Source organism: Equus quagga, chromosome 7 (assembly GCF_021613505.1).
Source record: "Equus quagga isolate Etosha38 chromosome 7, UCLA_HA_Equagga_1.0, whole genome shotgun sequence".
NCBI classification, from domain to species: Eukaryota; Metazoa; Chordata; class Mammalia; order Perissodactyla; family Equidae; genus Equus; species Equus quagga.
In genome coordinates this window covers 75731750-75746817 of record NC_060273.1, presented here as the reverse complement: position 1 = coordinate 75746817, position 15068 = coordinate 75731750, and positions in this window count along the sequence as shown.

Here is a 15068-nt window from a genome sequence, read left to right as displayed (position 1 = left end):
AACTTTTGCAAGCATTTCTTGAGCACCCACTGTGTGTCATGCACTGTTAGGTGCTAGCAGTATCAGAAATGAAAAGAGCATTGAACCCAAAGAGCTGGGTTTGAATCTCAGCTCTAAGGCTGACTAACTGTATGTCAGTTTGCTTTTCAGGACCTAAATACCATCTGTAAAATGGGCACACACTCAGCACATGGGGCTGCTGGAAAATGGCTTTGAAAATCATAAAAAGTGATACAACTACAGGTGGTATTCTTGTAGCATTTGAGCCATCTTCTCTTGGCATTATTCACACTGACTTCATTGCGTGGCCTGGGATTAGCACAGTGCCTGGCACATAGTGGGTGCTCAATAGTCATTTGTGGAAGGAAGGGAAGCAGGAAAGAAAGGCAATATAATGAGTAGATCCTTGGCCCTTGAGGTTCAGTGTCAGTTCTCAGAGCAAAGGTCCATGATAAGGCGGTGAACTAACTGCGGTGAGGCAAGAGCTGAGCTATGCCTGTGGTGATTCGTTCCAGGCCCGGCCTGGGCGCTCATCCACATTCTCGCCTACTGACTGCTGAACCTTTAAGAGTTCTTCACTTTTGCACTGTAGTCTCTGAAAAATGAACACGATACTCCCACTCTGCCCACCTCGCTGGCCTGTTTTGAGGATCAAACGAGAGAAGAGAGGGGCTGTCTTGAAACTTGTGAAGTGCCATACAGATAAGATGTTTTCCTGTCTCCATGTTTATTTATACTTCTCTCTTTTCAATAAAATGCTTAAAAGGAGGTCATATTGTGTTGGCTTGCTAGGGTCCTGCTCTGTCATGATCTTAGGAACTAATTGTGGAAAGTTGAAAACAAGCCATTTTTTTTTAAACCAGAAAAAAATAGCTTTCCGAAACACCTTTAGGAGGAAACCTGCAGTAAAAACAACGGGTAGCAAGAGAGGTGAATAAGAATCCTGTAAAAGGGAGAGAAAGGAACTAATGATCAGCAGCCAGAAAGGAGGGCAGGAAAAACAGGCAATGGATGCTCAGGAGGCCTTGGCTGATGGTAGAGCTGATCAGAGCAAACTCCTGTTGCTGTAGCAACAGACTGATCTTCCCTAGGCAGAGATGGCCTGGTCCGTGAGAAGTCCAGGTCCTCCTCACCTGCTTCAGCATTGGCATTTACTGGGCAAGGACCTCTGCTCTGCTAACTGTAACCTGAACTGTGCCCTGGTCCTGTGCAGGAGCCTCAACAGCAGGGCACTCTTCAGATATCTACATGGCCAGGCCAGGTGCACAAACAAGCGAAGTTTACAAGGAAAAGAAACACGGAGTTTTGGGCACTGGACAAACTGAAGAACACACCTGAGCCAAAGCTAGCTGTTGTTCTAGTTAATTGAAGCCATTCTGGAACACAACCTAGTTTTTCTAGATCATCCAACTTTTTAAGAAAAGCAAGACATCTGGATTTTAAAGGTGAAAGCTCCTGATCTTAAATGTAGAAATACCGTGTGGGGCTGACACAATCTCTCTCTGATTTGCTTGTTTGCAATCTCTAGCTTAAACCCTCATATGTATCTCAAACACACTTTGATTTATTTGTGTGAATTTCTCATAAGAACCATCAGCATAAGCCCTATGCACCCTTTTCTATCTCAGAGCACCCTAACCTCTTCCCTCTTAGAAGAGCTGCTGTATCTCTGGTCAGGACATAGGCAATATGGTGCAGTGGTTATGAGCTTGGGCTCTGGAATCAGACGGACCTAGGCTTGAATTCCTGCTTTAGCTCTTCTCAGCTGTGTGACCTCGGATCAGACACTTAACCTTTCTGAGCCTTAGGTGTCTAATCTGATATGGAGCTAATTATACTTTTTCCTTCAAAGGGGTATCATGAGGATGAAATGAAACACATAGAAACTACCTGGTACTATGCCTGGCACATAAGTGAACAGTGAATAAATATTAAATATTATCATTGTTAATAATAACGAACAGTTGAGTAGTTAGTTTTCAAGCATTTAGTTTAATCTCACTAAACATTCTTCTTTAAATAGCAATTCTCTCTCAGACTTCTAGTTTATATCCTACGGAGTCATGGGCCCAGCCCAAGTCCTTAAATGCTAGATGCTGATGTTTACAACCACCCCATCATCACCATCATCATCACTGCCATTATCACCATCAACATTATCATAATGGTTACCATTATCTCCATCATCATAACCGTAAGTGCTACCATCAACATCATCATCATCATCACTACCATTATCACCATCAATATCATCACCTTCACCATCATAACTATCATCATCATTATCAGCATAACTGCCACCATCAACATCATCATGATCACTAGAGCTATCATTTACCAAGTACCATTATGTCCCAGTTCCTGTATTGGTGCTTTCCACATCTCTTCTGTTTATATTCTCACAGCAACTCTATGAACTAGGAATTATTCACTCTCTCTCCTCACTTTGTGAAAGAGGAAGATGAAGTGCTAAGGAATTAAACACTTAGCCCGAGGTCACCACTAGAGAAAATCAGAGCTAGAGTCAGACCCAGGCCCCTCTGACTCGAAAGCCAGAGCTGTTTTCCTTCTCTTGTTCCTAATCAATTTGGGAAACGGAGGCAGTGGAAGTTACAGATTACGCAACCGGTCCTGGATAGCTTGGCGTTCTGAGGTGTGTGTCCCTTTGCATTTTGGTACATTGCTATCATTTTGTCTTTTTCAGATGGCTGATAGCAGTTTATTTATAACCAAGAACTGACAGTCTGTTTATCTAAATAGCTCTTTGAAAGGTTCCAATTATGGTTCCGCCACATCTCTGAAGGCTAGTGGTAGAAAGCTAAAGTGAGGCTCTCTGTGCTGCTTGCTTAGGTACAAAACACAGCAAAATGCCATTCTTTGAAAGGAGCCCTGATTGGACAATCATGCCCCAGGGGACGTCGATACCAAACATAGCCTCTAGAATGGTCGCTGACTACCCACTAGTTCATGTCCTCAGTCATGACTAATTCTCCTAGACAAGTCAATGTATCATAGCTAAAACGAGGAAGTCCTCTGTTTTGTGTGACTTCCAAAGGTGGGTTTCTTCTTGGCCCTAATTTACAACCTCAGCCATGAGGATATGAATTCCCTTCTCACGCTCTGCCTTACCATCAAGACAAGACAAGTGAAGTCACAGTTGACTTGCAGTCAGCCAGTCCACAATGATGGAGCAGTGTCTGTGGGCAAGCTTCTATGCTGGGCACCAGGGAGACACTAAAGACGTAGGATTCAGAACCTTGGCCTCCGAACAGAGTTGAACACTTCATAATGTTGGAGGAAGGGATGAGATCAAATGCGTGACCTGGGGCTGGGCACGGGGATGTGCTTGACACTGGGATGCTGTATGTTCAAGTGTGATTCTGCTCTTTGAGGGATTGCATGCAAGAGAAAGAACTTAATCAGCAGAGGCGGCGTAGCATAGAGAGAAGCTTATCAGACATCTTCTGCCACAAACTTGCTATGTAAGCTTGGGCTCGCTGCTTCATCTGGAGTCAGATTGTCTAGGCTTGAGTCTCAGCTTTGTCACGTACTAGCTGTGTGACTTTGGCAAACTAGTTAACTCCTCTGAGCCTCAGTTTTGTTTCTATAAACTGGGAATAATAGCAAATTTCTCACAAAGTTGTTATGAGAAATAAATAAGATAATGTACGTGAAGTGGTTAACACCATGAACGGCACGTAGTTAGTATTGAATAAGTGTTAACTATAAGAATAATAAAAATTAAAGTGTTAATGTTATTAGTGTGTTCCAGGGCTCAGTGTTAAGTTTTATTCTCTTTTATAGCTATACTCACTCTGTAGATGACCTTGTCCTCTCATGACTTTAAATAGTATCTCCAAATTTATACCTCGTCTCAACCCCTCTCCTGAGTTTCATACTCATACACGCGTGTATATGTATACATGTATACGTATATATGTAGTGTTTTTTGTGTAGACATTTAATAGGCCTTTAAAATTCTACAAGTCCCTCACCTAACTCCTATTTATCCCCCTACTCCACCAAACCTTCTCCTCTGCCAGCTCAGTAATGTCAGCTCCACCCTTCCTGATACTCAAGCCAAAAAGCTTGGAGTCATCCTTGATTCTCTGTCTCACCACCTTCCTTCTCCTCCATCAGCAAATCCCGTAAGCTCTATGTTCAGATACATCCAGGATCCAGCCACTTTTTACCACCTCCACTTCTTGCACTCTGCTTCCAGCCGTCATCCTCCCTCTGCTGGTTTATTGCAACAGCCTCCTCACTGGTTTCCCTGCCTCTGCTCTTGGCCTCCTTCAGTCTACTCTCACAGGGCATCCAGAGGGATCTTATTATACTGTAAGTCAGATCACGTCACTGCTCTCTTCAGTACCCTCCAATGGCTTCCCATCTCCCTGAGAATGAAACAAAGTTCTACGTGGGCTGCAAGTTTCCTCAGCGCTGGCTCACAGCTGGCCCACCAGTCTCATTTCCCATCACCCTGCCCCTTCTCACTGAACTCTGCAATGAGCATGCTCCCACTCAGGGCCTTGCCACTTCCTGTTCCTTCTGCCTGCAACGCTCTGCCCCAGATGTCCACATGGCTTGTCTCTCCTCCTCTTTGGATCCCTGCTCAAATGGTGCTGATCGGAGAGTTCTTCCTCATCTACCCTCTAAAGGAGAAACCCAATCCCTTGTTCTCCTTTACTCTCTACTATCTCGCTTTACTTTTCTTCATAGCACACATCCCCTTCTGACCTAATATACATTTTGTTATTGTTGTTTATTACTTCTCTCCCCCGACTAGAAGGTAAGCTCCGTGAGAAAAGGATTTTGTTTTCCTCACTGTGGAATTCTTAACGTGAGAACAGGGCCTGGTACACAAAAGGCAATCAAATAAATATCTGTCTTGTTATGAAGAAGGAAGGAAAGAAGATTATGAGCTTCGTTTTTCCTGTCTTTAAAGAGTGGTGGTTGAGTTAGATGCTCTCTAAAAGATCCCTTCCGCTCAAATGTTTTTATCATTCTATCAGGTCAACAGAATTCCCATAGATGGGGCTCAGCTCATGTCTTATCATGGCCAGATCCCTCAGAAGACCAAAGTGCCTCTTCACAATAAATTAAGCCATTTACCACTCCTGCCCCAAAGTCTCATCAACTGAATCAGATTGTCCTTAAAAATATAGTTGTGAGCAAATTTCAAACCTGATCGCTCTTAATTTCAGTGCTGGTTGTCTTCCATTTGCCCACTGCAATGGTCCCTTCCCTGCCACCCTTCTCTGTGCAGGAGAATGATCCGTGGACTGTTTCACCCGGCTTCCTTGCCTGCCAGCTTTGCTGGTTGGGTTTGGCCAATGGAAGCAGGAGATGAGAGGCAGGAAGGGAGAGGGGCTGGAATATTTTCTGCACGCTCCTTTGTTGTCTCTCCACTGCCAGTTGGCCACACTCCTCTGTGACCCCAGCTCCTGCCACGCAGCCTGTTCTCCCAGCTCCAGTGCTCACTGAGTTACCACAACACCCTTTCTGCCCTGTTCTTTATATCTCTAGGGATGGAAATGTCTTCTTGCTGTTGCCAGTCCCTGAAGCTTCAGCATCCTCTGTGGACTCCAGTTATCCCATAAATAATTCCTTTATTAAAGTCTCTTCAGTTAAACCCTATGAGTGGTATTCTGTTTCCTGCCTGCCAAGACCGTGACAATGGTTAGTGAATCGGGTTCCTTTGTACTTTGAAAGGCGTGTAAGTTGAAATACATGACGTTTTCTGAGTAAACACTTGAGACCGCATGTGTGTTGGCCATGTAGTTGTTTAGAACTGGACCTAGAGATCTTTCACAATCTGGGGAGAAATCCATGCGTTCTTTTTCCTTGATTCAATTCCCAGACCTGTGACATGAAGACTTATTGGCGAAATATCCACGGATTAACACACTGTGGAAATTCCACTGATATGTACTCTAGGGTGGGGGTAGAAAAATCTGGCTGAGCATTATTTAATTTTAACATTCTTACTGCTCAAAGGAAATGCTTTACTCATCCTCTTCACTGTACAGGTATGAAAAATCACTGTGCATGCCTTTCTTGGGGAAGAGTTTTGAATTCTTTACTTTATCTTTACTCAGAACAGTTCTGCACATTCCTGAAGAGACAAGCCTTAAATCCAGAGAGCTGGGTGATGGGCAGTGGCAGAAGGCCAGGAAACATATTATCATGTGTGCTAACCCTGTTTAAAAAACAGATTATTTTAAAGTTAAGCAGATTAGATGAAAAAAACCCCACAAAGTGAAGCATAATGAAGGAGCCCTAGCAGAGAGAATGTAAAACAAGACTATAATACATACCAAAACAGAAAAAGAAAAAGTATAAATATGTGGGGAGGAGCAAAGAGTTAAAGGAAAAGCCAAGTTAATAATAAAGTAAAATATTTTATTCCTTTACCTTTGTACTTTTGCCACAGATAGAAACATATCTCTGAAGATATACGTGTTTCAAAATAAGATATTCCAGGGGCCGACCCCATGACCGAGTGGTTGAGCTCGCACTCTCTGCTTCAGTAGCCCAGGGTTTCACCGGTTCGGATCCTGGGTGCAGACATGGTGCCACTTGTCAGGCCATGCTGAGGCGGCGTCCCACATAGCACAACTAGAAGGACCTACAACTAGAATATACAACTATGTACTGGGGGGACTTGGGGAGAAGGAGGAGGAGGAGGAGGAGAAGAAGAAGAAGAAAAGATTGGCAACAGATGTTAACTCAGTTGCCAGTCATTAAAAGAAAAATAAGCTATTCCAGCTAACAGGGGCTATTCAGCTATCACCACAGGAGAGAATAAGCTGGATCTCCCCATCTGGTGACAGGCACTAAATTTGCAAATGTGGAGTTGTGGGTAGGAAAACTTGTAGAAACTGAAAGGTAGAAGTGATTTCTGTAAGTTTAGTTCAGTTTTGTAGGCTGCTGAACATCTGCATCCTTCAAAACGTGAAGGATTTGAGTTTGCTAAATAGTAAGCCTTCTTACTCCCGCTAGAGAGAGGAAGAAGAGGAGAGCAGGGACTGAAAACCGGGATGTACGCCCCGTGAGGGAGAATTGCTCCCTCGGCCAGACCCTTTGATTCACCAGAGGCAAAGGCGCCAATCAGAGCTCTTATGCGGAGCTCACAGCAGATCTGTGACTTGGGACGCAGCCAGAACACACATACTTTCTTTTTCAGTAGAGCCCTGAAAGGACCTTGTCTTCTGAGATGAACTCCTTGTGTCCTTCTAGTTCCATAAGTAAGGCCACATGAAAATCTTTCAGAACCTTCCGGAACTATTATTTGTGCTGTTGCTCACTGTGTCCCTCCTTTCCACGAGGGTCCATGGATACATTATGCTTGGGACTTCGTGCTGAGTTTCCCTCTCCTAGCAAACTGGTAGCCCTCCTTTCCCAGCAAACAAAAGCCAAATGACACATTATTCTTTATTTTCTCTTATGAATTACTGTAACTCATCATCTTTCTCCTTTTGGTGGACAGGAATCTCAGAGCAAATATAACAATATTCAAAGTTAAAAAAATCTTTTTAACAGCAAGATGACGTCTTCAATGCAAAGCTATGCAGGTGTCCAAATACAAAACAAACATATGAGATGCTATTCTGAGTGAAGCAGAGGCAGAAAAGCCTGCAAATAAGGCCCCTTCTCCTTGCCCTCCTGCCTCGTGGCCTCTAAAGTTGCCTCTAAGAATCTTCTCAGGGTAGAGAAGTTTTCTCAAACAAGATCCAGAGAGCACAACACAAAAGAAAAGATACATTTGATTGTGTCAAATCGGTTTCTGTGTGTTTTTTTTTTTTAAAGGCACCCTAAATGAAATTAAATATATAAGCAATCAACTGAGAGAAGATATTTGCAGTTCTTATAATGAGCAAAGAATTTGTTTCTGGATTATATAATGAATTACAAATAAATCAGAAAAAGACAAACCTTCCAATAAAAAAAAAGACAAAAGATACAAATAACTAACTGCCAGATGAGAGAAACTGACTGGCCAGTTAAGATATGGAAAGATGGTTAACCTTAAAAGTAATTAGGAAATTATAATGAAAAGGACAATTTCACACACCTCAGATACACAAATGCTTTAAAAGTCTGATGAGAGCTATTGCTGGTGAGGATGTGGGGAAACCGATATGCTGCTGGTGGGTGTGTAAACTGTTGCAAGCACTTGGGAGAGCAATCTGGCAATGTTAAGAGAAGCTGAAGCTGCATAGACGTGCATAACCTGTGTGGCAGGGTCCTCAGCTAGATGTAAGTTATATCTATTTATCTATCTGTCTCCTAGAGAAAGTCTCCATGTGCATGCAATCCACGTACAAGACAGCTCAATATCGCAGTTTTTGTAATAGCAAAAATCTGGAAAGATGCTAAATGTCTATGAATGTGTACATAGGTAAATACACTGTAGTTTATTCACTCAACAGAACGCTATTTAGCAGTTAAAACAAATAACTTAGATCTACATATATCAGTATGAATAAACACTGAAAACATAATGTGGAATGGAAAAGGCAAGTTGCAGAATGGAAGGTTCAGTACATTCACATCTGTAAGGCCGAAACCCCAACAACATACAACGTCATGTGGGTATAGGCGTATGTCGTAAAATTATGGAAACCTGGGCAGAGAGGATTCATACCACTTGGGAACAGTAGTTCCCTCTGAGGAAGGAAGGAGGGGATGAGAGCTGGCCAGGTGCAGAGGGGACGACAGCACATATGGGACATTTTTGTTCTTATTATAAAAAGAAAAGATCTGAGCCAAATATGGCAAAAAGGCTTACATTTGTTAAATCTGGATGATGGGTCAATAGATATTTGTCATATTATTCTCTGTTCTAGATCTTTGAAATTTTCTACAATAAAAATTACTATATTTCAATGAACACCATTACAATTATGAAATCAACTAACCTCAACCACAGTTTCTGGTACAATTTTCTTCCCCTTTCATTGTCTGACTCTTGACCTTCTACTTGATTATAAAGGTCTTGCTCTGGATGTGTCCCAGTCTCTCTGTGCTTTTAAATGAGATGATGTATGTACGGGTCCTAGAAAGGTGTCTAACGCGAGGTAAGTGTGTTAGTTCCCATTTGCACCAACCTATTTGAAAACCTTTCTGCAGGAGTATTTGGGGCTATAAATAGTAAATAGCTACCTGGTAGTCCTCCACGTTCCTAGTTGTGGGCTTATAAATTTATTCTAGTTCCGTAGATCAGCAGTCCCGTGGGCCCAGCTGCTTTCTCTGCTGTGAGTTGCAGTAGGTTGAAATCAAGGTGGGGGTCTCCCTGGGGTCTAGAATCCATGCCCAGTCTCATCCAGGTTGTCAGCAGAGTTCAGTTCCACGTGAATGTTGGGCTGAGGTCCTGCGTCCTTGCTGGGCTTCCGGCCGGGCTTGTTAGTTCCCGAGGCCTCCCTTATTCCTTGGCTCATTGCCCCTTCATTTTCAAAGCCGGCGACAGTGGCTTGAGTCCCTCTCACGCTTCCTGTCTTTCCTGCCTCTTCTGACTGACTCTTCTTTCTCCTCTTCTGTTTTTAAGGGCCAGTGTGGTTACATTGGGCCCAATCAGATACTCCAGGAAAATCTCTCCACCTCCAAGTCTGTAGCCTTAATCCTGTCTGCAAAGTCCCTTTTTGCCATGTAAAGTAACACACTCACAGGTTCTGAGATCAGGACATGGACATTTTTGGGAGCCATTCTGCTGCCTATCTTACCTCCCATGCAACTATTTTGGGAACAATAACAATAATGATTAAAATAATAATACCAGGTTATAGATGACAAGTGGAGGCCTAATAAATCCTGGGCCCATGATAGGAAATCAGGCAGCCGGACTCCAAAGTTCGTGCTCGTACCCACTGTGCCACAGCAAAAGTGCTTGACCTACAAACGCTGGGCGTTTAGAGACAGTAGGTCACTGCGTTAGCTCTGATTCTCATTTTCCCTATTTTCCTTGCAGTACTCCCATATGGAAATGGTGCTTCAGGATGGGCCTGGAGAGATGGGGTTTGAAAGTCCTCTCCATTGAAAGAGAAAATCCCAATCTTTTTACTCATATGACAGTGACAAAGTCACAGGATCAGGGTCTTATGTACGTCACTTATACACGTAGGATGGGACAGAGAATGAAATACGAAAGTATCAATCATAGAAAATGGTCACAATGTATAAAGTGAAAACAGTCGATTATAGAATAGAAATCAGTTCCGATGTATTGAACCCCTAGGAAGTACCAGACACTGTACTAGGCATCTGGGATATAAAGTGAATAAAACAGAGAACCCCCTCCCCACAAGGGCTTACGTTCTGTAGGTTGCTGGGAGGGTGGTGATAAATAATAGGCATTGAAGGTAAGTAATTATACGGTATGTTAGAAAGTGATGAGTGCTTTGGAAAAAATAGAACAAGGTAAGGAAGACCAGGAGTGGTGAAGGGTGGGCAGGTTTCATTTTAAGTGGGGTGCTCAGGCAGGATTCATTGAGAAGATGACTTTCCAGCAAGGACTTGCAGGAGATGAAGGACTTGTCATCCTGATGTCAAGGGGAAGAATATTTCAGGCAAAAGGGATATCCAGTGAAAAGGCCCTGAGGTAGGAGCATGCCTAGTGTGCTAGAGTAAGGGCCAGGCTGTTTGCAGTGGAATTAAGGAGGGCAACACAGAGGAAGAAGAGCAGGAGAGGAGTCAGGAAGTAAAGAGAAAAGCCAAACTATGTGGGAGCTTGGCTTTTACCCTGAGTAAGCCTCTGGAGTAGGATGATCTGATTTACATTTTATGTGGATTTGTGTGGCTGCTGTGTTGAGAGAAGACTACAGGGGCTCAGGTGGAAGCAGAGTGGCTAGAATTCCTGGCAAGGTTTGGACCAGGCAGTAGTAATTGGAGAGGCTGAACTCTGGCTCTATTTTTAAGATATAGATATGCTGATGGATTGGTTAGAGTCTTGAGCAAAAGAGAACTTTGGGGTCCCATCAACTGAGATGAGGAAGACTGAGGGTAGAACAGGACTGGTAGGGATGGGAGTGAGTGGAAGGGAAAAATAAGTGTTCATCTTAGACACGTTGAGTTAAAAAATGTTTATTAGACATTCAAGTGGAGTTGGGTTGGCTGTTGGTTAGGAGTCTGTGGTTCAGGAGAGAGGTCTCGGTTAGAGATAGAATTCTCAGAATTGTCAACACAAGATTAAAGTCACAAGATGAATGAGATCACCAAAGGAGTGAGTATAAATGAGAATTGGTGGAGTCCCTGGGGCACTCCAACTTTGTAGAGAAGAAGAGGAGGAACAAGCAAAGGAGACTGAGGAGGAGAGCCTGGGGAGGTAGGAGGACACCAGGAGAGAGTGCTGTCTTGTGAACCCCTGTCAAAGCTGAATATTGACCATCGGACTTAGTCCCGTGGAGAGCCAACCTCAAAGAGAGCTATTTTGATGGGGCAGGGGAGTGGGAAAACCTGGCTGGACTGGTTTAAGACTTTATGGGAGATGAGGAATTAGGGTCTCCACGTATAGATGACTGTTTTGAGGAGTTTTATTGCCAAAGAGAGTAGAGAAATGGAGTGTAGCTGTCGGGGATTTGGAGGTTATTAATATTACGATTTAAGATGAGAGAAACAATAGCATGTTTGCTGCTTCATGGGTATGATCCAGTAAAGAGGAGAAAGTTCTGAGGATTTGGGAAAGGGAGGGAAGAATTGTGGAAGTATTGTCTTTGACTGGCTAGAGGGGATTGGGTCACATGCACATAAGACGAAGGACTGGCTTTAGGTAGGAGCACGAGATAAAAGTGTTGTCCATCAGTGGGGCTGAGGGCGATGAACTCCTGCATACTCTTATATTTCCTGGTCAAAGAGGGTGCTTCTCTCACCATGTGGTCATGGTACCAGCAGCTGGAGCATTTGGTGTCTGGGAGGCTGGATTCTCTTGGTGACCTCAATGTTGCTTTTGCTAGAACCAAGTTGCCCTAAGGCTTTCTACCCTTTTTTTGTTTTTGTTTTTGGCCAAGGAAAGTCCACTCAGCAGGTTAGAATAGCAAAATTCACTGGGCAAAGGTAGCTATCTGATTCCTTTCTGGACCCAAGTCTGGATTATTAAAAAGACAGAATAAGCATCTTCTTGAAGCCCCACCAGCAAAGTAAGGGCACTAAAAGAGAGATGTAGGGAGGTAAAGAAGAATTCAGATTAATTGGCTTTATTCAGCATTTTGCCATCTGTAAAGCCAACATGAAGTTATTCTGACTTCTGCATGCATGTATACTTTGTGTTTTACAGTAAAGCATTCTTTTGTTTTCCATTACAGGAGGGAGGGCACCATAATCTGTCAATACTTGTGGTTTCTAGATATCATAATCCAGCCTTGTTTGAGCCAGTTCCCTTTGAGTAGAAGAAACCCTGATCCATGGCTAGAGATTATATCCCAGACTAAACAAACATCTTTTACAAGTGCCTGTCCCAAGGGGGATTGAGAAAGAGCATCTGCAGCGCAGCCTTAACTCATCACCTCTAAGTGAATAATAATAGGAAACGCGCGTCCTGAAATAGTGGGCCGAGAACCATCTCTACATGTGACACATGGCACATGTTCAGTCTAAATACAGCTTTTTATCTTATGAAATCCAATCGCATCAAAGCCTTAAGCAGCTCCAGGTCTCCCCGACATTGCTACACAGACAAATGGCACTCCAGTCCACGGATGGGTGCCTTTTCTTACTGTTCACACAGGGAACACATTTTTCTCTATTTGACCCTCTTAATGAAACTACTTCGCTTGATCACACATTCAAGGAGTTATATTATTTTTTCCAAATTATATTCTCCAGAAAAGGGGTGGTGGGGTGGACGGTGGACTTGTCTTTCCTTAATGGTGGAAATTTTGAAGTGAGGGAAGGCAGGTCTAGGAAAGAGGAGGTAAACATCAGGATATTAACAGAAGGAGAGAAAACAGTGAGGGGCGGTCAGGGGGTAAGGGAGACCTGGAGTAAATTCAGTTCACACTTGCCATATGCTACAGCAACAATTGTCCTTGAATAGCTGACAATTTAGAACAGAGGTTCTCAACCTTTTGAGTCATACCTGTTAGATAATATTTCACATGCTCAACCCACTCACATTATTAGTAAAGACACTTCTGGACTGTGACACTGATAAGACACTCTGTGCATTATGTACCATTCTGAGCTCAGTAGTTAGAAATTCTCCTTTTTCTCTACTGTCCTCTGTTGTGGACATTGCTGCCATCCCGACTGACCCCATTTCACACCTCCCACAGTGCACAGGAGTCATAGGGTTGGGTTGACATGACCCATCCCCAGCTCTAGGAGTATGCCCTGATTGATTTAAGCAAACCTGCTATCATTCTCTTTGGTTCAGGGGAAGGCATGTGCTCTCTGTTTTCCTGGAGAGACAGCCATGACTGTGGTTTGATGGTTGGGTTGGAGGGGGAGGCGAGGAAGAGAAGCTCTTTCCCCTAGATGCGGCACAGTGAGTATGTGAAGCCTAGAGCTGCTGCTCTCATTGTGCTCCATGAGTGAAGTCAGCGTGAGATACAGCCAGCAGAGCTGAGAGAATTGCAGACCCCAGGAGCTGGAGCCGATAAAAGTATGCCTTGAGTCCATACAACACATACATGTGCCTCTGTGTGTGTGTGTGATCACATATTAATTTGTTTATTTATATATTTTAGTTATAGAAGCTAATACATTCCTTTTATGTTTAATCCATTTTGAGTTGAGTGTTGGGAATTTGCCACTGAAAACACTGGTATACATAAGTCTTTCAACACTGTGGCTAAGAACCTCTGGTTTAGAGGAAGTTCAAATATGCTATTAGTTTGACAAATGAAATAAATAATAATATTCTCATAATAATAATAATATTATATATTACATATTTATATCATATTATATATACATATGTGTAAATAATATAAATATATAAAATCAGAAAGCAAGTGATAGCATTTAGAAAGATGCCCTTGGATGGAGTGGTGGTAGTCATTGTGGTATGCAGCATAGGAGACACACGACAGAGAAAGAAAACTCCAGGTAAGGAAATACTTATATTTCTTAATTGGCTCTAAAATATATAGAGTTTCTAGAGAGGTTTTCCAATCATAAATCTCTAAGCTCAGGAACAGTGGGGGGAGAGGTGACAGGCCTTGTGGATAGTAGGAGGCAGGTTTGGAAGGAGAAGCTAAAATATCGCTCGACTAACCAATGAAGCCAATGCCCAATGTTGTTGACGTATTACAGCCATCTCGGAGGCCTGGGGTATTAAAGCAATGGGTGGATACAGGAAACATTTGGTCATTAATAGAAAAACAAGTGTTTCAGGCACACAGGCAGCTGGTTTTCACTAATGTAGCATATTAAACTAGCATGTTAGAGAAGGCAGTACCTGCGGATCCATCATTTTAGTTGATTCAAATAAGACATCCCACCTTTTTCCAGGTCCTTCAACTACTATGTTCTTGTCTTTCTTTGAAGAGCTTTTTTCCTCCCTCCCTCCCAGCTCTCCTTCTTTAATTTTTTTCTTCCATTCCCTTGTGTGTGGATGCTGGCCTTTGTACGGGTTCTCCTCTTGTACTTGAGATCTTTATGTGCTGGGGGCCTTAGATATGTGTTATGCAAGTTGAGCCTGCGTGGCTCTAGGCCGTTTCTTGAGCTTGATTGCATTTGGGAAATTTTTAATAATTTCTGGAAATTGCCTGAGTCAGCTCAAGAGTCAATGATAAAACATATCCTGTAAGCTGTGTATACTACATGTGGGCAGAGAGGAGGCAAAGCCGTGTTCCAGCTGTTTAAATAACATGCACAGGATTCCCTTCGGGGGGTTCCTCTGCGTAGGAAATCAAGCTAAGGCAGGATGGAGTGGGCAGGAAGCTTGCAGGAAGTCTGCAAAATGAAGCGGGAAAGAAGACAGGGTGGTGCTAGGAAGGCCTCCGATTGCCAAGAGTTAAGACTAGAGTCAAACCAGAAACTACCATGATTTTCATTTTTCCAAACACAACTTTGTCAGTATCTAAGACAGCTGCAGGAAAAGAAAAGAATGAAGTATGTTTGGAAAACTCAAA